This window comes from Bufo bufo, chromosome 1, assembly GCF_905171765.1.
Source record: "Bufo bufo chromosome 1, aBufBuf1.1, whole genome shotgun sequence".
NCBI lineage: Eukaryota > Metazoa > Chordata > Amphibia > Anura > Bufonidae > Bufo > Bufo bufo.
In genome coordinates this window covers 174073897-174096518 of record NC_053389.1, presented here as the reverse complement: position 1 = coordinate 174096518, position 22622 = coordinate 174073897, and the positions used below count along the sequence as shown (strand labels likewise).

The 22622-nt window shown below is 46.4% G+C and overlaps 1 protein-coding gene across 2 annotated transcripts in view; it reads left to right on the top strand.

Annotated features, from left to right (window-relative positions):
- The window catches only part of LOC121001262 (opioid-binding protein/cell adhesion molecule homolog), a 260055-nt gene that overhangs the window by 224828 nt on the left and 12605 nt on the right, over nucleotides 1–22622 (top strand). The gene's annotated exons all lie outside the window — the stretch shown is intronic.

Here is a 22622-nt window from a genome sequence, read left to right as displayed (position 1 = left end):
GAGGTCAAATACCGGACTGGATTTTAAGTGCCGGTCCGGGTTTTGGCAGCACCTGGCTTTACTTAACCACCTCAGCCCCCAGTGCTTAAACACCCTGAAAGACCAGGCCACTTTTTACACTTCTGACCTACCCTACTTTCACCGTTTATTGCTCGGTCATGCAACTTACCACCCAAATGAATTTTACCTCCTTTTCTTCTCACTAATAGAGCTTTCATTTGGTGGTATTTCATTGCTGCTGACATTTTTACTTTTTTTGTCATTAATCGAAATTTAACGATTTTTTTGCAAAAAAATGACATTTTTCACTTTCAGTTGTAAAATTTTGCAAAAAAAAACGAGATCCATATAGAAATTTTGCTCTAAATTTATAGTTCTACATGTCTTTGATAAAAAAAAAATGTTTGGGTAAAAAAAAAATGGTTTGGGTAAAAGTTATAGCGTTTACAAACTATGGTACAAAAATGTGAATTTCCGCTTTTTGAAGCAGCTCTGACTTTCTGAGCACCTGTCATGTTTCCTGAGGTTCTACAATGGCCAGACAGTACAAACACCCCACAAATGACCCCATTTCGGAAAGTAGACACCCTAAGGTATTCGCTGATGGGCATAGTGAGTTCATAGAACTTTTTATTTTTTGTCACAAGTTAGCGGAAAATGATGATTTTTTTTTTTTTTTTTTTCTTACAAAGTCTCATATTCCACTAACTTGTGACAAAAAATAAAAACTTCTATGAACTCACTATGCCCATCACGAAATACCTTGGGGTCTCTTCTTTCCAAAATGGGGTCACTTGTGGGGTAGTTATACTGCCCTGGCATTCTAGGGGCCCAAATGTGTGGTAAGGAGTTTGAAATCAAATTCTGTAAAAAATGACGAGTGAAATCCGAAAGGTGCTCTTTGGAATATGGGCCCCTTTGCCCACCTAGGCTGCAAAAAAGTGTCACACATCTGGTATCTCTGTATTCAGGAGAAGTTGAGGAATGTGTTTTGGGGTGTCTTTTTACATATACCCATGCTGGGTGAGATAAATATCTTGGTCAAATGCCAACTTTGTATAAAAAAATGGGAAAAGTTGTCTTTTGCCAAGATATTTCTCTCACCCAGCATGGGTATATGTAAAAAGACACCCCAAAACACATTCCCCACCTTCTCCTGAGTACGGCAATACCAGATGTGTGACACTTTTTTGCAGCCTAGGTGGGCAAAGGGGCCCATATTCCAAAGAGTACCTTTCGGATTTCACAGGTCATTTTTTACAGAATTTGATTTCAAACTCCTTACCACACATTTGGGCCCCTAGAATGCCAGGGCAGTATAACTACCCCACAAGTGACCCCATTTTGGAAAGAAGACACCCCAAGGTATTCGCTGATGGGCATAGTGAGTTCATGGAAGTTTTTATTTTTTGTCACAAGTTAGTGGAATATGAGACTTTGTATGAAAAAAAAAAAAAAAAAAAAATCAGCATTTTCCACTAACTTGTGACAAAAAATAAAAAATTCTAGGAACTCGCCATGCCCCTCACGGAATACCTCGGGGTGTCTTCTTTCCAAAATGGGGTCACTTGTGGGGTAGTTATACTGCCCTGGCATTTTCCAGGGGCCCAAATGTGTGGTAAGTAGGTAAATGACCTGTGAAATCCTAAAGGTGCTCTTTGGAATATGGGCCCCTTTGCCCACCTAGGCTGCAAAAAAGTGTCACACATGTGGTATCGCCGTATTCAGGAGAAGTTGGGGAATGTGTTTTGGGGTGTCATTTTACATATACCCATGCTGGGTGAGAGAAATATCTTGGCAAAAGACAACTTTTCCCATTTTTTTATACAAAGTTGGCATTTGACCAAGATATTTCTCTCACCCAGCATGGGTATATGTAAAATGACACCCCAAAACACATTCCCCAACTTCTCCTGAGTACGGCGATACCAGATGTGTGACACTTTTTTGCAGCCTAGATGCGCAAAGGTGCCCAAATTCCTTTTAGGAGGGCATTTTTAGACATTTGGATACCAGACTTCTTCTCACGCTTTGGGGCCCCTAGAATGCCAGGGCAGTATAAATACCCCACATGTGACCCCATTTTGGAAAGAAGACACCCCAAGGTATTCAATGAGGGGCATGGCGAGTTCATAGAAAAAAAATTTTTTTGGCACAAGTTAGCGGAAATTGATATTTTTAATTTTTTTCTCACAAAGTCTCCCGTTCCGCTAACTTGGGACAAAAATTTCAATCTTTCATGGACTCAATATGCCCCTCACGGAATACCTGGGGGTGTCTTCTTTCCGAAATGGGGTCACATGTGGGGTATTTATACTGCCCTGGCATTCTAGGGGCCCTAAAGCGTGAGAAGAAGTCTGGAATATAAATGTCTAAAAAATTTTACGCATTTGGATTCCGTGAGGGGTATGGTGAGTTCATGTGAGATTTTATTTTTTGACACAAGTTAGTGGAATATGAGACTTTGTAAGAAAAAAAAAAAAAAATTCCGCTAACTTGGGCCAAAAAAATGTCTGAATGGAGCCTTACAGAGGGGTGATCAATGACAGGGGGGTGATCAATGACAGGGGGGGTGATCAATGACAGGGGGGGTGATCAATGACAGGGGGGTGATCAATGACAGGGGGGGGATCAGGGAGTCTATATGGGGTGATAACCACAGTCATTGATCACGCCCGTGTAAGGCTTCATTCAGACGTCCGTATGCGTTTTGCGGATCCGATCCATCTATCAGTGCATCCGTAAAAATCATGCGGACATCTGAATGGAGCTTTACAGGGGGTTGATCAATGACAGGGGGGTGATCAGGGAGTCTATATGGGGTGATCACCACAGTCATTGATCATTCCCCTGTAAGGCTTCATTCAGACGTCCGGATGCGTTTTGCGGATCCGATCCATCTATCAGTGGATCCGTAAAAATCATGCGGACGTCTGAATGGAGCTTTACAGGGGGGTAATCAATGACAGGGGTGTAATCAATGACAGGGGGGTGATCAGGGAGTCTATATGGGGTGATCACCACAGTCATTGATCACGCCCCTGTAAGGCTTCATTCAGACGTCCGGATGCGTTTTGCGGATCCGATCCATCTATCAGTGGATCCGTAAAAATCATGCGGACGTCTGAATGGAGCTTTACAGGGGGGTAATCAATGACAGGGGGGTGATCAGGGAGTCTATATGGGGTGATCACCACAGTCATTGATCACGCCCCTGTAAGGCTTCATTCAGACGTCCGGATGCGTTTTGCGGATCGGATCCATCTATCAGTGCATCCGTAAAAATCATGCGGACATCTGAATGGAGCTTTACAGGGGGGTGATCAGGGAGTCTATATGGGGTGATCACCACAGTCATTGATCATGCCCCTGTAAGGCTTCATTCAGACGTCCGGATGCGTTTTGCGGATCCGATCCATCTATCAGTGCATCCGTAAAAATCATGCGGACATCTGAATGGAGCTTTACAGGGGGGTGATCAGGGAGTCTATATGGGGTGATCACCACAGTCATTGATCATGCCCCTGTAAGGCTTCATTCAGACGTCCGGATGCGTTTTGCGGATCCGATCCATCTATCAGTGCATCCGTAAAAATCATGCGGACATCTGAATGGAGCTTTACAGGGGGGTGATCAGGGAGTCTATATGGGGTGATCACCACAGTCATTGATCACGCCCCTGTAAGGCTTCATTCAGACGTCCGGATGCGTTTTGCGGATCCGATCCATCTATCAGTGGATCCGTAAAAATCATGCGGACGTCTGAATGGAGCTTTACAGGGGGGTAATCAATGACAGGGGTGTAATCAATGACAGGGGGGTGATCAGGGAGTCTATATGGGGTGATCACCACAGTCATTGATCACGCCCCTGTAAGGCTTCATTCAGACGTCCGGATGCGTTTTGCGGATCCGATCCATCTATCAGTGGATCCGTAAAAATCATGCGGACGTCTGAATGGAGCTTTACAGGGGGGTAATCAATGACAGGGGGGTGATCAGGGAGTCTATATGGGGTGATCACCACAGTCATTGATCACGCCCCTGTAAGGCTTCATTCAGACGTCCGGATGCGTTTTGCGGATCCGATCCATCTATCAGTGCATCCGTAAAAATCATGCGGACATCTGAATGGAGCTTTACAGGGGGTTGATCAATGACAGGGGTGTAATCAATGACAGGGGGGTGATCAGGGAGTCTATATGGGGTGATAACCACAGTCATTGATCACGCCCCTGTAAGGCTTCATTCAGACGTCCGGATGCGTTTTGCGGATCGGATCCATCTATCAGTGCATCCGTAAAAATCATGCGGACATCTGAATGGAGCTTTACAGGGGGGTGATCAGGGAGTCTATATGGGGTGATCACCACAGTCATTGATCATGCCCCTGTAAGGCTTCATTCAGACGTCCGGATGCGTTTTGCGGATCCGATCCATCTATCAGTGCATCCGTAAAAATCATGCGGACATCTGAATGGAGCTTTACAGGGGGGTGATCAGGGAGTCTATATGGGGTGATCACCACAGTCATTGATCATGCCCCTGTAAGGCTTCATTCAGACGTCCGGATGCGTTTTGCGGATCCGATCCATCTATCAGTGCATCCGTAAAAATCATGCGGACATCTGAATGGAGCTTTACAGGGGGGTGATCAGGGAGTCTATATGGGGTGATCACCACAGTCATTGATCACGCCCCTGTAAGGCTTCATTCAGACGTCCGGATGCGTTTTGCGGATCCGATCCATCTATCAGTGGATCCGTAAAAATCATGCGGACGTCTGAATGGAGCTTTACAGGGGGGTAATCAATGACAGGGGTGTAATCAATGACAGGGGGGTGATCAGGGAGTCTATATGGGGTGATCACCACAGTCATTGATCACGCCCCTGTAAGGCTTCATTCAGACGTCCGGATGCGTTTTGCGGATCCGATCCATCTATCAGTGGATCCGTAAAAATCATGCGGACGTCTGAATGGAGCTTTACAGGGGGTTGATCAATGACAGGGGGGTAATCAATGACAGGGGGGTGATCAGGGAGTCTATATGGGGTGATCAGGGGTGATCAGGGGCTAATAAGGGGTTAATAAGTGACGGGGGGGGGGGGGGGGTAGTGTAGTGTAGTGGTGCTTGGTGGGACTTTACTGAGCTACCTGTGTCCTCTGGTGGTCGATCCAAACAAAGGGGACCACCAGAGGACCAGGTAGCAGGTATATTAGACGCTGTTATCAAAACAGCGTCTAATATACTTGTTAGGGGTTAAAAAAAACACATCTCCAGCCTGCCAGCGAACGATCGCCGCTGGCAGGCTGGAGATCAACTCTCTTACCTTCCGTTCCTGTGAGCGCGCGCGCCTGTGTGCGCGCGTTCACAGGAAATCTCGGCCATCGCGAGATGACGCGTATATGCGTCGCTGAGCGCAGGGCTGCCACCTCCGGAACGCGATCCTGCGTTAGGCGGTCCGGAGGTGGTTAAATAGGCAGCTGGGCTCAGGAGCCAGGTCTCTGTGTTGGGATCTGGGAGCCTTGTGTCTGGATAAAGGCTTGCTACCTGTTTGGCGTGAAAACAGGTTGGTGCTGCTATCAGCAAGGACTCTTTGAGGCAGAATTGCCGCATGGTGTGAAATACCACCAACACCGCAAGGTGACTTTTTTGTTTGAATATGACTGCTTGTTTTGTCACTTGCCTAAAGTGTGAATAAAACACTGAACTGCTTGATCCAAAGAACTTGTTGCCTCTGTACTGCGTCCGCTAAGGCTACTTTCACACTTGTGTTTGGTGCGGATCCGTCATGGATCTGCACAGACAGATCAGATGATACAACCGTCTGCATCCGTTCAGAACAGATCCGTTTGTATTATATTTAACATAGCCAAGATGGATCCATCTTGAACACCATTGAAAGTCAATGGAGGACGGACCCGTTTTCTATTGTGCCAGATTGTGTCAGTGAAAACGGATCCATCCCCATTGACTTACATTGTGTGTCAGGACGGATCCGTTTGGCTCAGTTTCATCAGACGGACACCAAAACGGAATGGAGACTGAACTGATGCAAACTGATCCATTCTGAGCGGATCCTTTTCCATTCAGAATGCATTAGGGCAAAACTGATCCGTTTTGGACCGCTTGTGTCGGCGATCGCCACAAACCGCAGGTCAATTCAGACCTGCGGTTTGCGGCTTTTACATGTTGCAGCGGCGGTGTCATCAGGTCCCCTTGCGGCTGTAGGGGGGACCCGATGGCATGGAAGGCAGCGCGATGTCTTCCTTAGGCATCGGTGCTGCCTACCGGTGACGAGCCTGTGAGATCCAGCCCCCTGGATCTCACAGGCCGGAAGCTTTATGAGTAATACACACTGTATTACTCATACAGCTAATGCATTCCAATACAGAAGTATTGACATGCATTGTAAAAGGGATTAGACCCCCAAAAGTTGAAGTCCCAAAGTGGGACAAAAACTAAAGTGGAAAAACAGTTTAAAAAAAAGTTTTCCCCTAAAAAATTTTTACATTTCAAGTAAAAGTTAAAAAAAAACCTCATTTTCCCCAAGTAAAGTAAAAAAGAATTAGTAAAAATTAGGGAAAAAAATAAAAGTTGACATATTAGGTATCGCCGTGTCCGTATCGACCGGCTCTATAAACATATCACATGACCTAACCCCTCAGATGATCACCGTAAAAAAAAATTAAAAAAAAACTGTGCTAAAAAAACATTTGTCACCTTACATCACAAAAAGTACAACAGCAAGCGATCAAAAAGGCGTATGCCCACCAAAACAGTACCAATCTAACCGTCACCTCATACCGCAAAAAATGAGCCCCTGCCTAAGACAATCGCCCAAAAAATAAAAAAAACTATGGCTCAGAAATTGGAGACACTAAAAGACTTTTTGGTTTTAAAAAAGCTGTTATTGTGTAAAACTTAAGTAAATTTTAAAAAAGTATACATATTAGGTATTGCTGCGTCCGTAATAATTTGCTCTATAAAAATATCACATGACCTAACCCCTCAGGTAAATACCGTAAAAAAAAAAAAAAAAGTGTAAAAAAAGGCCATTTTTTGTCACCTTACATCACAAAAAGTGTAATAGCAAGCGATCAAAAAGTCATACGCACCCCAAAGTAGTGCCAATAAAACAGTCATCTCATCCCGAAAAATCATACCCTACCCAAGATAATCGCCCCCAAAAACTGAAAAAACTATGGAGACACTAAAACATGATTGTTTTTGTTTCAAATATGTGTAAAACTTACATAAATAAAAAAAATAGTATACATATTAGGTATTGCCGCGTCCGTGACAAGCTGGTCTATAAAAATACCACATGATCTAACCTGTCAGATGAATGTTGTAAATAACAAAAAATAAAAACGGTGCCAAAACAGCTATTTCTTGTTACCTTGCCTCACAAAAAGTTGTAATATAGAGCAACCAAAAAGAATATGTACCCTAAACTAGTACAAACAAAACTGCCACCCTATCCCGTAGTTTCTAAAATGCAGTCACGTTTTGGGAGTTTCTACTCTAGGGGGCTTCAAATGGGACATGGTGTCAAAAAAACAGTCCAGCAAAATTTCTTTCCTTCTGCGCCCTGCCGTGTGCCCGTACAGCAGTTTACGACCACATATGGGGTGTTTCTGTAAACTACAGAATCAGAGTCATAACCCTTGCTTTGTAACTGGAAAAAAATTATTAAAATGGAAAATCAGCCAAAAAAGTGAAATTTTTAAATTGTATCTCTATTTCTCGCCCATTTTCCTTGGGGGACACAGAAGACCTTGGGTATAGCTCAGCTCCGTAGGAGGCGTGACATTAAGTGAAGACTGTTAAGCCCCTCCTCCATCAGCTATACCCTCAGCCTGGAGAGAGAGACTGCCAGTTTTTGCTTAGTGTCCAAGGAGGCAAGACACTCCATGCTCTGCAGGGCTGTTTTCTCCTTGTTTAATTTTTGATTTTTACTTTTTTCTTTTTCTTTTTCTTCCAGGGACAACAGAGACGCACTAGACCTCTCTGTTTCTCCCGGGGTTGAGCTGCGCCAGTGCCGGCAATCTGCACTGCTGCCTCCCCCACAGAAGGCATGGTGGACCAGAGCAGCCTAGCTCCCCTGCATCCCGCCAGCACAAGGGTCTCAGGGTCCCCCCCATCCCCTTACCGCTGCTCAGGGCCTGACGGCAGTGGCGTAAGGCCCCGGCAAATTTTGGCAGGCTTAGCGGCCTGCTGGGCCGCGCCTCTAGCGCTCCTTCCCGGCCCCCGACTTTTCTGGCCTGCGGGGTGGGCTCCCGCGGCCGGCATTGGACTTGAGCACGATGCTCCAATGACCGTCGGTGCATTCCGGTCGGCCGGGCGCCGCAAAATTTTGGTCCAGGCTTCGCGGCCTGCTGGGCCGCATTCCGGCGCTACACCAGGGCTCCTGACTCTTCCGGTCCGCAGGGTGGGCACCCGCGGCCGGTATGTACACACAATCCACTCCGGCTCAGGTCCCGGCGGTATCTCGATTCCTGTCCCGCCCCTGTCAGCCGGGTGCCGCAAAAATTTAGGCCCCGGCTTCACGGCCTACTAGGCCGCAAAATTCCGGCCTCTGTTGGGGGGGCGGGAACTTCTCCAGGCGCGAATTCTTCCCGCCTGGAGGTTCCCCCGCCCCCAGGGGATCGCGGCGCCGCCCCCCAAGCCGGATCCCAGTTAACCCTTTGGGTACCAGCGGCTTCCGATGGGCCTGTATGTCTGGCCCCCTTTTTTCCTGCTTCTCAAAGAGGCTGTGCACCTGTATGGTGGCCCCCCTTTCTGTCTCAGAGAGGCTGTGTTATTAAAAAAAAAAAAAAAGATGAAATAGACAACTAACGGATTTCTTGTGAGCTGCGCAGGAGGCTGCAGCCTCATCTCAGTAGTGCTGCCTGTATGCATGCCCCCCTTCCATAGACGGCATGGTGTTGCGCTCCCAGGCTATGGCGCTGGCCAGGTGCATGTTCCCCTTCTAGGCGGTTTCTTGCCCTCTCCCGGGGTACAACGCTGGCCAAGTGCATGCGGCCTTTTCTGTAGGCAGAATTCGTCACCCTCCAGTTATGGTGCCCGCCATGTGCATGACCCCCCCTTCCTAGGCGGGATACTGCTCTCTATCTGGCTGCGGGCTGGCCTGGTGCATGACCCCCTTCTTAGGCGGAATACTGCACGCTCACCGGATACGGTGCTGGCCATGTGCACGACCCCCTTCCATAGGCGGAACGCTGTACTCTCACTGGATTCGCTGCCGGCCATGTGCGTGACCCCCTTCCATAGGGGAACCCTGCACTCTCACTGGATTCGCTGCCGGCCATGTGCATGACCCCCTTTCTTATGCGGAATACATGTGCACGACCTCCTTCCATAGGGGAACGCTGCACTCACACTGGATTCTTTGCCGGACATAGGCATGACTCCCTTCCGTAGGCGAAAATTCTGCACTCTCACTGGATTCGCTGCTGGCCATGTGCATGACCCCCTTCCATAGGCGGTATGCTGCACTCTCATTGGATTCGCTGTCGGTCTTGGGCATGCCTCCTTCCCTCAGACGGCATGCATATACTCTCACTGACTGGGGTTGTTCTCTCGCCGGTAAGTTGCTGGCCATGTGCATGACCCCCCTCCATGGTGGGGTGCTTGCAATTTTCACTGGATCGGCTGCCGGCCATATGCATGCCCCCTTCCGTGGGCGGTGTACTGCACTCTCACTGGATTCGCTGCCGGCCATGGGCATGTCTCCTTTCCTCAGGCAACATACACACACTCTCACTGACTGTGTTTGTTCTCTCGCCAGTACTTTGCTGGCCATGTGCATGACCCCCATCCATGGCGGGGTGCTCGCACTCTCCCTGGTTGCGATACTGGCCATGGGCATGACCCCCCCATTTCTGGGCGGCATGCTGCACTCTCACCGGATACGTTGCTGGCCATGAGCATGGCCTCTAACATGGGTGGAGTGCTTGCACTCCCATTGGATATGGTGCTGGCCTTGTGCGTGACCACCCCTCATTCCATGGGCGGGATTTTGCACGCTCACGGGACTCACGGCTGTCCTTGTATATGCTGTGCTGGACTTGTACATGTCCCCATTCATTGGCGGAGGAGTTGTACTCTCACAAAATTCGGTGTTTGGTGGATTATTGCACACGCACTTAATGCTAGGATAACCCTGTGCATGTCCCCCTTTCACTAGGTGGACCTCCTGCGTCCTGCTGGATGCTGTGTGGCCATGTGCATGGCCCTCTTCTGGGCGGAATATGGTATGTCCTACTTCTCTGAAGTAGGTACTGGCCTTGGGCATCACCCCCTTGTGGGGCGGGCCTTGCACTCTTGTTGTCTGCAGTGTTTGCCAAGTACATTTCCCCCCTTTCTGGGCGGACTGCTTGCGTTCCATCGCATGCCATACTAGTCTTGTGCATAACCCCCTTTCAGGTTGCACCTTGCACTTCCGTAGATTCTGTGGGACTCTGTGGCAGGCCCTCTTCGCTGAGTGACTATTTTGCAGTGAGCGGACGTTCTTGTGCGATCTGTGCGTTGTTTGAACCGTGTATGCCTTCTCCTCCCGTAGGTGGGTTGGCCTTCTCACTGCTTACGGGGCTGCTCGTACGTATGCCTCCCTTTCTCCTGCGACATACTTTTTTTTTTTCTCTTGGGATACGATAATTGCCGCAAGCCTTGCACTCTTATCTGAAGAGATCTTTCTGTCCACCTGACCCGGACGGGCTCTACTTGCTCTCTACTGCAGCGAGCTGGGTGGTACTCATTCTCTGGTTTGGAATGTATATTGCGTTTCCGTTGTGACGGTATCCACCATGTTCGTTGGCCCTTCCGCCTGGGGAGTGTTCGTGGTTCCTAGATGCGTACCCATTCGTCCCCCCGCGGCATTGCTTCCCTGCGCAAGCGGTCACATGGTCGAGAGTGCTGTCTGCAGCGCCCCTCGAAGTCTACGTTGGCTCTGGCGGGACTACGGTTCCCTCGCCTATTACCATTCCTCCTCTTCGGATGCAGTATGGTATGAGTCCTTCCTGTTGGCACCCTCTGTGCTTCAGGCTGATCTGCTACCAGGTTCGGGCCGCTCTTCTCGGAAGGTCGCCAAACTTCTCTTGGGTGCTCGATTACTCAGGTCCGGGGGACCTCCACTTTGGGTTCATCAGGGTATTCGCCTTCAGCGAGGCGGTGAGCCGGGCATCTCAGAGTAGCGGGGGTTCTGCTTTTGAGCTGTCCTATGGCTTCCCTGTTGCCCACTCCTCCTTTTGGTTGGAGGGTGTCATGCCTGTCTCTGTCTCGACTGATTTTTCTCGCCGGCTCTGTTTTGGCTCTCGCTGGGACAAGATCACTCCGATGTGGCTTCTGCCCCGGCCAGGCTTCAGAGGCTGTTCCTTCACTGCCCTCCCCTCTGGGGAAAACATGGTTGTTCACGTGGATGGTTCCGGTGTTTCCTTATGGCCTCATACTGTCTCCCTCATTTACACTGGCTGTACTAGCTGTGTGCCTATTTACCGGGTCTGCCGCATGCTGTCTCCCGATAGGTGCAGATTGCTTTTTCCATTCTGGGCAATGGTCCTGCTGTGGACTTACCTTCTCGGTAACTTGGGAGGACTACTTCTTCTGTCAAGATTGTCCTTAAATCCCCCACACGGGGACTGTAGAACACCTTCCTGTGGTGGCTACATCGACATGGACTTTAGCCTGTCTTGTCCTGGCATCTGTCGGATGCTGGGCGGGCCCTTTTCGGTTCCTTCCGTTTGTTCCTTCTGCTCCCCCACTCCGGGTGGATACGGGACGACGTTGCTCGGGGGTCGACGGGACCAGTTTTGCCAACCCTTTTGCCAGTGTCACTGATCTGCGCCTGATCACATTGGGTTTTCTCCGCTTGCCCAGGCGATTCCAGCGGGCACGCTAGTGTTCGCTCCCGGCCGTGCTTCGTCCAGGATCTGTTGTCTGACTTAGGGTTCTTACCTGGGGTTCTGGAAGCTGGGCATTCCCCCACTATGCCTTTCTCTCCCCATGATTCTGTCTTTCTCCAGTCCGGCCTGGACCTGGGGCTGGGACTCTGTTACTTGAAGTGTCAAGTATCGGCGCTGTCCTTCCTCTTCCAGCGTTCCCTGGCCCTCTGGACCTGTTAAGACCTTCTTCCACGGAGTGGCTCTTTGGTTCCTCTGTACCGTCCCCCGGTACCGCCCTGGGAACTACATACTGAGCTCTCGGCGCTCCACTCTTTCTCTTGGAGCCGTTACTGAAGTTCTCTCTCTACTCCTTCTGTCCTGTACGGTTGTGTTTTTGTAGCCATCGTGTCTCTGCAGTTTTTACTTGGACATCTCCGACTCTTGTCGACACTCGGTCTCTTGTGTTTCCAGGAGGTCCACGCAAAGGTTGACGGCTCCAGGGTGGCTTTCCTCCGCTTTATCAGAATGGTTATTGCTGAGGTTACCGCAACAAGGGCAGGGTTCTGCCTTTGGTGTCACCGTTCATTTCACCAGAGCGGTCGGTGCCTCCTGGGCCGGAGGCATTGGGCTTCGGCCATGCAATTGTGCAAGGTGGCCACGGTCTTCCTTGCACGCCTTACCAAGTTCTACAGGATGCATACTCGTGCTTCGGCGGCTGCTGCCTTGGGCCGCCTGGGTTTGCAGGCTGCATTTCCTTGATGCCTTCGGGTGCTTCGCCTTGGTGCTGTGGTCCCTCCCCTCTTGGACTGCTCTTGAACGTCCCAAGGTCTTCTGTGTCCCCCAAGGAAAATGGGCGAGAAAACGAGATTTTTGTATAACTTACCAGTAAAATCTCTTTCTCGCTCTTCCTTGGGGGACACAGCACCCACCCAATCATTGCTTTTTTCTGCACGGTTTCCGAGTTTTGTTTTACCCGTTGGGTAGTTGGCTTGTTGTTTCCACTTGGTGGACTTTGCCTTTTCTCACTACTTGGACACGCAACTGGCAGTCTCTCTCTCCAGGCTGAGGGTATAGCTGATGGAGGAGGGGCTTAACAGTCTTCACTTAGTGTCACGCCTCCTACAGAGCTGAGCTATACCCAAGGTCTTCTGTGTCCCCCAAGGAAGAGCGAGAAAGAGATTTTACTGGTAAGTTATACAAAAATAAAGTTTTTCCATTAATTCTTATGGAACACCTAAAGTTTGTAAAATCTGTTTTGAATACCTTGAGGGATGTAGTTTCTAGAATGGGGTAATTTTTGGGTGGTTTCTATTATGCAAGCCTCACAAAGTGACTTCAGACCTGAACTGGTCCTTTAAAAAGTTGGTTTTTGAAAATTTCTGAAAAATTTCAAGATTTGCTTCTAAACTTCTAAGCCTTGTAACGTCCCCCAAAAATAAAATGTCATTCCCAAAATGATCCTAACATGAAGTAGACATCTGGGGAATGTAAAGTAATAACTATTTTTGTAGGTAATACTATGTATTATAGAAGTAGAGAAATTGAAACTTGGAAATTTGCTAATTTTTCAAAAATGTTTGCAAATTTGGTATTTTTTATAAATAAAAATGAATATTTTTTACTCCATTTTACCAGTGTCATGAAGTATAATATGTGACGAAAAAACTATCTCAGAATGGACTGGATAAGTCAAAGCGTTTGAAAGTTATCACCACTTAAAGTGACACTGGTCAGATTTGCAAAAAATGGCCTGGTCCTTAAGGTTAAAATGAGCCCGGTCCCTAAGGGGTTAAAGGGTTGTTCCAGTTACATCAAGTTATCCTCTATCCAGAAGATATGGGGTAACTATTAGATCAGTGGGAGTCTGATTGCTGAAACCCACCAAATGAATTGGGCAGCAGATTGAGCAGGTGCCCTGCCACTCAGAAACAGTATTTCTACATGACTATCTGCAGCAATTGCGTTTCCAACCTGCCGTTACTGCCAGGTTATGACTGCTGGGACCCGCACCAATCTAATAATAATGCTCTATCATAGAGAATACCATGATGTACCCGGAATACCCCTTTAAAGGTATAGCCAAATCCTTCCCTGCAGATTTTCCAAAATGACCTAAATTGAAACCAAATTGTGTAGATTTTCCTGTGAATTACAATGTGTACATGCTGCATATGTATCACCGACCTGACATGTTGCATTAGTCCTTATTCACACATTAGTGTTTGGTCAGTGTTTTCCATCAGTGATTGTGAGCCAAAACTAGGAGTGGAGCCTCCGCAGACATAAGGTAGAAGGGAAAGATCTGCTCCTGTTCTGTGTTTAGAGCCGCACCTGGTTCTGGCTAAAAATCGCTGAGCGAACACTGACGTGTGAATGAGGCATAAGGCCTTACAACAGGTGAAATCCATGCAGCATATACTGACAAGTAGAGACTAGCGAAATTAGTTTAGGTCAAATTCAGTTGAATCAGTCATCAGCCTCAATTCGACCCGAATGAATCTGGTCCGAATCGGAAGCTTCCCAATTGTCATACATGACTTTTCAGGGCAATCTGAGGTCTCCAAGGACTGTATCCAACCTCTTTCAAGCTCTTAAAGCCAAGACAGCATTAGTGATGTCAGAGTGACAGTGACATACATGGCTATGGGTGAATGGATGGTAGAAGGGATTTGGCATTTTTTTTTAATTGAAAAGATGGTCCAAAAACTATCCCTTTATGGTGTTGCAAAGGGGCTCTGGATCTGAGCCTGACAATATGATGTCAAGCTCCAGCCTGGATATCTTTAAGGTGAAGTCCACACAGCAGCTTTTTAAGCCGAATTTTGGCATGGACAGCCGCACCAAAGTGAGAAGCCTTCTTCTCAGTCTTCTGACATGTGAAATTGGGGGTGCTACTTTGAGCAATTTGTGTAGAACAAAGATTTGGATTCTCTGAAATAAGAATCTTTAGAGAAGTTCATAAATTTGATTTGTGACTCCCTCATGTTTATTGACCAGTTATGTGTGGATTGCAGAAACATTCTGCAGAGTGTGGATGACATTTGTTCAAATCTCATCCTCTTTCCCGCTGCTCTAAACTCTGTGGATTTTCCACAAATAATCCCACTGAGGAAAGTCTGCACGGCTTATGCCATATGTGGCCATGTCTTAAATGACTCATCATTACGAGACGCTTCCTACAGAATTTATGAAATGCAAAAACCTGCAAAAGGTGCAACAGTGAAAGCAGATGGAGCAGCCTTTATTGCAGCCCTTACAACTGATGCTTGAAGTTTTTCTATTAACATGTAGAAAAGTGAAGAAGTCGGGTTCAAACTCTGCACGGGATAGTGTAACAAGTTGGATGGAGCCTCAGAGTGGCACTAATGATTGTCCAATAAACTGACTGGGGATGTTGGGTTTTCATGTGTTTAGGAGGCCAGGGCAGCGTAACCTTGGGGCATCCAGTCCCAGATAGGAGCAACATTTTCCAGGCTTCAAAAAATGTATGGGACTAAATCTCAATGACAAAAAAACACAACACAGGGGGGGGGGAGGGAGGGGCTCTGGAACTGGAGCCTGACACTATGATGTTACGCTCCAAACGTTCACACAGTGTTTTTTTTAAGTGGCATTTTGGCGCACACAGCCACACCGAACTTTCGCCAAAAACCTGCTGACGGCTGCGTCCTCTCTGCCTCCCATACATCTCAATGGACATGTCCTTTCACGGCGCGGCCACAGATTTAAGCCGCCGCTCCACGGTCCTCTGTGCTGCCTCTCACTGAGATGTATGGGAGGCTGCGAGGATGCGGCCGTCGGCGGGTTTTGTGCAAAATTATGGCGCGGCTGTCCGTGGGAACGTTGCCTAAGATTGCAACCACTGCAGAAAACCCATGTATGTGGACAAAAGTTGCAAAAGCAAAATCTGCATTACATGTCAATGTAGGTGCAGATTCCAGTGTGGGCACTCTCCACAGCACGTGGAAGACATTTGTGAAGTTCTCATTCTCTTTGCTGCTACTCTAACTGCTGTAGATTTTCTGCACACTATTCCCCTACAGAAACTCCCTTATGGCAGGTTGTAGCACCTCTGTACTGAGCTTCACTACTACTGCATAAGTGGAGCCTGACCACAACACCTACAGACGTAGTCTGAAGACCTCTATCACTCACCCGAGCTCCTAGATGACAGGGGGCAGTTACTTTTTTCTACATCAGGTGACTCTGCTGGGCTTGATGTAATAACTTTCTGACATGGAAATCACCAACGCAAACTATGTGCAAATAATGAACATGCAGAGAATGCTGGCAGATTTTAGCTCAGAAGCCATCATCATAGAGTTTAATACAGGATGTAACTGAGAAACAGTACAGGATAAATAATGTAATAAATGTACAGTGACTTCACCAGCATAATAGTGAGTGCAGCTCTTGAGTATAATACAGGCTAAGTAATGTATGCACACAGTGACTCCACCAGCAGAATAGTGAGTGCAACTCTGCAGTATAATACAAGATGTAACTCAGTATCAGTACAGGATAAGTAATGTAATGTATGTACTAGGGATCGACCGATAAGGATTTTTCAGGGCCGATACCGATAATCTGTTAACTTTCAGGCCGATAGCTGATAATTTATAAGGATATTCTGTGAATTTTAATTAAAAAAAAAATAATAATAATTCCTACACAAATCTGCTGAAAATGAATGTTTATTGTTAACGTGTAGTGTTTTTTTTTGTAAATCTTTGTTTTTCATTTATAAATAATATTTTGGTGTGTGTTTATATATATATATATATATATATATATATATATTACACTGCTGGGGCTCCGATCAGAACTGCCAGTGAGGAGGAGGGGAGAGGGGACCCTGTGGCCACTGCCACCAATGATTAATACTGGGGGGCTTGGGTGGGGGGGGGGGGCGGTACTGCGCCACCAATTATTAATACTGGGGGGCTTGGGTGGAGGGGCGCACTGAGCCACCGATGATTAATACTGGGGTTTGGGGGGTGCACTGCACCACCAATGATTAATACTGGGGTTTGGGGGGAGGGGCACACTGCGCCCCCAATGAAGATAACTAATTAATTCATATACAGGAGGCGGGAGCTGGCTGCAGAATCACATAGCCGGCTCCCGACCTCTATGAGCGGTAGCTGCGATCCGCGGCACCTGAGGGGTTAACTACCGCAGATCGCAGCTGCTGTCATAGAGGTCGGGAGCCGGCTATGGGATTCTGCAGCCAGCTCCCTCCTCCTGTTGAATTTAAATGAATGAGAGAGTTATCTTCATTGGTGGCGCAGCCCCTCCCCTCCTCTTGTCCTCCCTCCTCTCATTGGTGGCAGCAGCAGCACAGGGGGCTGGAAGACACTGCTTCCTTCCTCCCTGTGCTGCTGAGGGAACACGGAGAGCGCTGACAGCAGCGCGATCCGTGTTCCCAATACGTTATCAGTATATCAGCAAAATAGATACCGATAACGTTCGAAATCCGATAATCGGTCGACCCCTAGTATGTACACAGTGACTCCACCAGCAGAATAGTGATTGCAGCTCTAAGTAACTCTGAGATTGGCAAGGGAAGGGGTCTGAGGTCAATTAGTATATCTTATCATGAAGAAATCTGGTGTTATAGTAATAAGTTATGAGTTCCACCTTCTATGCTGTATCACATTGACAAATCACAGCATTTATGCAACTTTCCGAAGATATTGTGGCTCTTATTGCCTACGTCCTATCTATTACATTGGGTAATTCCAAGCTAACAATGCAAGTATGTCAGATTCCAGAAATAAAAGAAATGTATGATTATTGGAGCCTCTCACTATATGGAGGGGAGCGGCTGTGTGCGCAATCACCTGACTCCAGATCATGAAGAATTAAAGCACCAGTTGTCTCCTACTGACAAGACATTAGATCCTGCACATAGGTCACACTCGTCTGTCCATGTTTCCCCACACCGCGGAGGTCCACCTTCACATTGGCCCTATAAATTAATGATGAGAGTGGGAACAAAACCAAAAGCAAGACAAAGGATCACATTTTGCAGAGAACAATGTGAGAGTTGCTGTTTACCATAAAGAGAGAGATGTTGGCGACGGCCGAGCAGCTCTCGCTGTTCCCGCGGCTGTCGCGTCTCTGTACATTTTGCTGTAACTCATATTGATCACTTCACAGGGAGACGCTAAAAGCTGATAAACTCATACAACATTATGAAACGGCCATTAAAGGATAAAGTATCGTATTGATGAGGCCTTCGGGTTCTAGCAGCGTCCGTATATTCTGGAGGCATGATGAGTGTCGCAGGTATATGGATCCGTCAATCCTCTGTGTGCACCTGTTTAACCCCATACAACAGATGATACAGTCCATCAAGGCGGGCTGTGTTCACCGCTGCCAGTTAAAATCATTACTGATCTACAGCTAACATTTAGTGCGGGGGGAATGGATGTCAGCCCAGGCAGATCATGGTGATGAAAGCTCTGGTGGGACAATTGTCAGTGGGTTTTTTGCAGATAAGCAGAACTGGTATGCTCTCCTGACATTTCTATTCATACACTTACAGGAACAACAAAGGAATGGCACAATGCAGAAGAAGAGATGCCAGTCTTGTCAGGAGAGTTGACAGAACCTTTTTAACCCCCCTACAGCATCAGCAGTACATTCATAGCATGGTCAGGAAGTACTTTCCGACACCCGCTGTACACGTATGATGGGATGATGGTGCGGAGCCTTTGCCATCGGCAGCTTATGTGAGCTGTAACATACAGCTGCTACTCTGCTGCAATAGGCCAGGATCAAAAATCACTCCAATCCTAGCCATATGAACCTTAGATGCCACAGTCAATAGCTACTGCAGCATCTAAGTGGTTACACGTCATCTCATAGGTACCCTTATGCCACATTTGCAGGCTGCCAACAGGTTGTTATGGAAGCCAAATAATGGCCCCCAGGTCTGCCATCTAATTAGATCCTCCCAGAGACATGGCTTAATAGACTGCAGTACAGAGCAATCAAGCAATAAGGAGATTTGGGTGAGGCTAATAAAAAAGGTTTAAAAAAAAAGTAAAAAAAAAAGGGTTTTATAAAAATAAACAGAAACCTCCAGTAAAAAAAAAATGCCTTTCTCCACTTATTTAAAAGGATCTGATACCACCTGTCTTTTACTAAATAATTGCACTTCACATGAAATGACAATTCTGGAGCATATTTTCACATTATGTTGTGTTGTCCTTCCATTATTCATACTAGAATGTTATGAATATATTAACGAATGGGTGTTAACAGTTGCTGGTGTGTCCCTGCTGTGTCTAACACTGTGCCAATTTATTTTATTACCAATTTATCCATAAATGTATAGTAGGAATAACAGAGGAATGACAAAACATACAGTCATGAGAAAAGATTTTTAAGACCTGATATTTTATGGGGAATGCAAGTAGTTACTAAATAAAAGGTGACAAGTCCTCTTCAAACCCTTTATTATTGGAATAAGAATAACTATATATAATTGGTATTGTCGTGGCCATAATGACCAGAACTAGTTATATTTGAGAACATGGAGATGCACAACTATTTTTTTTTGTGCAAAAAAGTTTTAAAATATATAAATAAAATACATATATTTGTAATTGCTGTAATTGTACTAACCCACAGAATACTACTGACATATATCTAAAAAAAGCAAGCCCTTATATGGCTACGTCAATGGGAAAAGTAAAAATGACAATGTCTATGGGGGTTTGGGGGGATGAAATTCAGCAAAATTTTTGTTGTTTACATGGTAATCCTACACACAGCAAGCTCTGGCAGTATGAAAATAACTGTGCTGCACAGAATTGGACAAATTAACGGAAATTTTAAAATAATTATTTCTGAATTATGGTGGTACTTTCGGACTTGCGTCAAAGTTTTCCGGTATTGAGTTCCATCCTTGGGGCTCAATACCGGAAAAAACTGATCAGTTTTAACCTAATGCATTCTGAATGGAAAGAAATACGTTCAGGATGCATCAGGATCTCTTCAGTTCAATCCTTTTACGGTATTAGGACGGAGAAAAAAAACGCAGCATGCTGCATTTTTCTCTCCACCCAAAAATCCTGAACACTTGCCTGAATGTCGGATCCGGCATTTTTTCCCATTGTAATGTAAAATTGCCGCATTGACGGATCCGGTCTTCCGGTCTGCGCATGCGCAGACCTTTTAAAAATGTAAAAAATAAATGCTTTAAAATGGCAACCAAAACCTGAAAGACGTGGAAGAAAGCAAATAAACTACCATTCAAATGGATAGAAGAATAGCCAAAATGGCAAGGACTTAGCCAGCAATCAGCTCCAGGAAGATCAAAGAAGGTCTAAAGTTACCTGTGAGTACTGTTACAATTAGAATACGCCTATGTGAAGCCAAACTAGGGGTGGGCGATATGGCCTAAAATCTATATTGCGATATAATTTTAAGCATGTGCGATATGCATCACAATCTATTCTATATTTCGGAGGGTTTAAACTTTTTTTTTTTTTTTTTTTACTTTTACTATTAGCCTCCTTAGGGGCTAGAACCCTAGAGCTCTATCAGGGTGAATAGGACTTCACACTCTCCCTGTAGCTCTGTGCATAGTGCACACAGCAGCAGGGAGCCGACTATGGCAGCCAGGGCTTCGGTAGCGTCCTGGCTGCCATGATAACCGATCGGAGCCCCGCAATTACACTGCTGGGGCTCCGATCAGAAGCTGCTACCCTGGGGCCACTGCCACCAAAGATTTAATCGTGTGGAGGAGGGGGGCCCGCAATTAATATAATACTTTGAAGAGGGGGAGTAGAAGGGAGGGGCTGTGGCCACTGCGCCACCAATGAGTATAGTTAATATGCCCGAATACAAACGTAGCTACCTGCATATGCCGGCCATATCCCATACCCGGCCTCTATTACTGCGCGCCATGATCCGCCGCAATTAACCCCTCAGGACCTATCATTGGCCAGATTTATATAGTTTATATTGCATATCGTCTATATCGCCCACCCCTAAGCCAAACTATCTGCAAGAAGCCCCCGCAAAGTCCCACTGTTCAAAAAAAGACATGTGTTGAAGAGGTTACAATTTGCTAAACAGCACATTGACTGGCCTAAAGAGACATTTTGTGGACTGATGAAAGTAAGATTGTTCTTTTAGGGTCTAGTGGCCGGAGACAGTTTGTCAGACGACCCCCAAACACTAAATTCAAGCCGCAGTACACTGTGAAGACGGTGAAGCATGGTGGCGCAAACATCATGATATGTTCCTCTCTCATACTACGGTATTGGGCCTATTTATTGCATACCAGGGATCATAGATCAGTTTGAATACATCAGAATACTTGAAGAGGTCATGCTGCCTTATGCTGAAGAGGAAATGCCCTTGAAATGGGTGTTCCAACAAGACAACGACTCCAAACACACCAGTAAACGTGCAACATCCTGGTTCCAGACCAACAAGATTGACGTTATGGAGTGACCAGCCCAATCCCCGGATCTTAATCCAATAGAAAACTTGTGGGGAGACATAAAAAATGCAGTTTCTGAGGCAAAACCAAGAAATAGAGAAGAACTGTGGAATGTAGTCCAATCATCCTGGGCTGGAATACCTGTTCACAGGTGTCAGAAGTTGGTTGACTCCATGCAACACAGATGTACAGCAGTTCTCAGAAACACTGGTTATACAACTAAATATTAGTTTAGTGATTCAAAGGAAAGCAAAATCTTTTTCAGTTTATATAGTGAATGTTTGAGTTTGTAAAGAAGAATACAAACACTGCTATTTTTTTGAACAGTCTAATATTCACTTTTCTTCAATTATTTAGAGGAACAACACAAATTTGATATCGTTTTCTTCATGTTTTGATTCGGAATAGAAAGTGTAGTGTTCACAATGCATTTGTGTGTATGGAAATAAACGCTATTAGAAGGATTTTGAGCTTTATTCACTTTTTTAAACACACTGCTATTATTTTGAACACAACTGTATATGAATTTTATAGTTTTACTAAATAAATAGGCGACCGAAGCCTGATTTACACCTGCCGCCTATTGCCCGATGAACAAGCAAACGCTAATTCATCGGACAATCCAAATCTTTTAACAGGTTAAAAAATCATTGTTGGCAGATCATGGTGTCTAATCATAATCTGCTGCTAGTGAACAGTGATTCAATATAAGGAAGCGTGATGGCATAGCTATTGTTCCTCCCTATACTGTGGAGTAGAGGACTGCATGTAATAGCAGTGGTCTCCTACACTAGCGAGCAGACGATTGCTGAGAAGGAATGCTTCATTCCCATCAATCGGCTGTTCAATCAGGCTGTCTTATACAGCCTTTAGTAACAATCATGAACAATCAGATTGATACTATATTACAATGTATTAATGGATCACGTGGACTCCCCTCTCAATAGGCCAACACTGCAGTGTTTTGGGGGCCCCAAGCAAAGTTACTGTATGTCGGGGCCTGCATTGCACCGCCACCCCCACTCTTAGCTTAGGAGTGCAACCTGGGCACTTCTGCCACTGCTCTACAGTTGGGATGGGTCCCCAATCACCCTGGGCCCCTGTGCGGCCAGTTCAGCGATATGACCAGGGGTGTAACTACCATATCAGCAGACCATGCGACTACTATGGGGCCCAGGGCAAGAGGGGGCCCAGTCTCAGTCCTTTTCTACTGGAGGTGAAAACTTGGTCAAGACTCTACCCTCTAAAGGAACAACTTTTAGCAAATTAAGC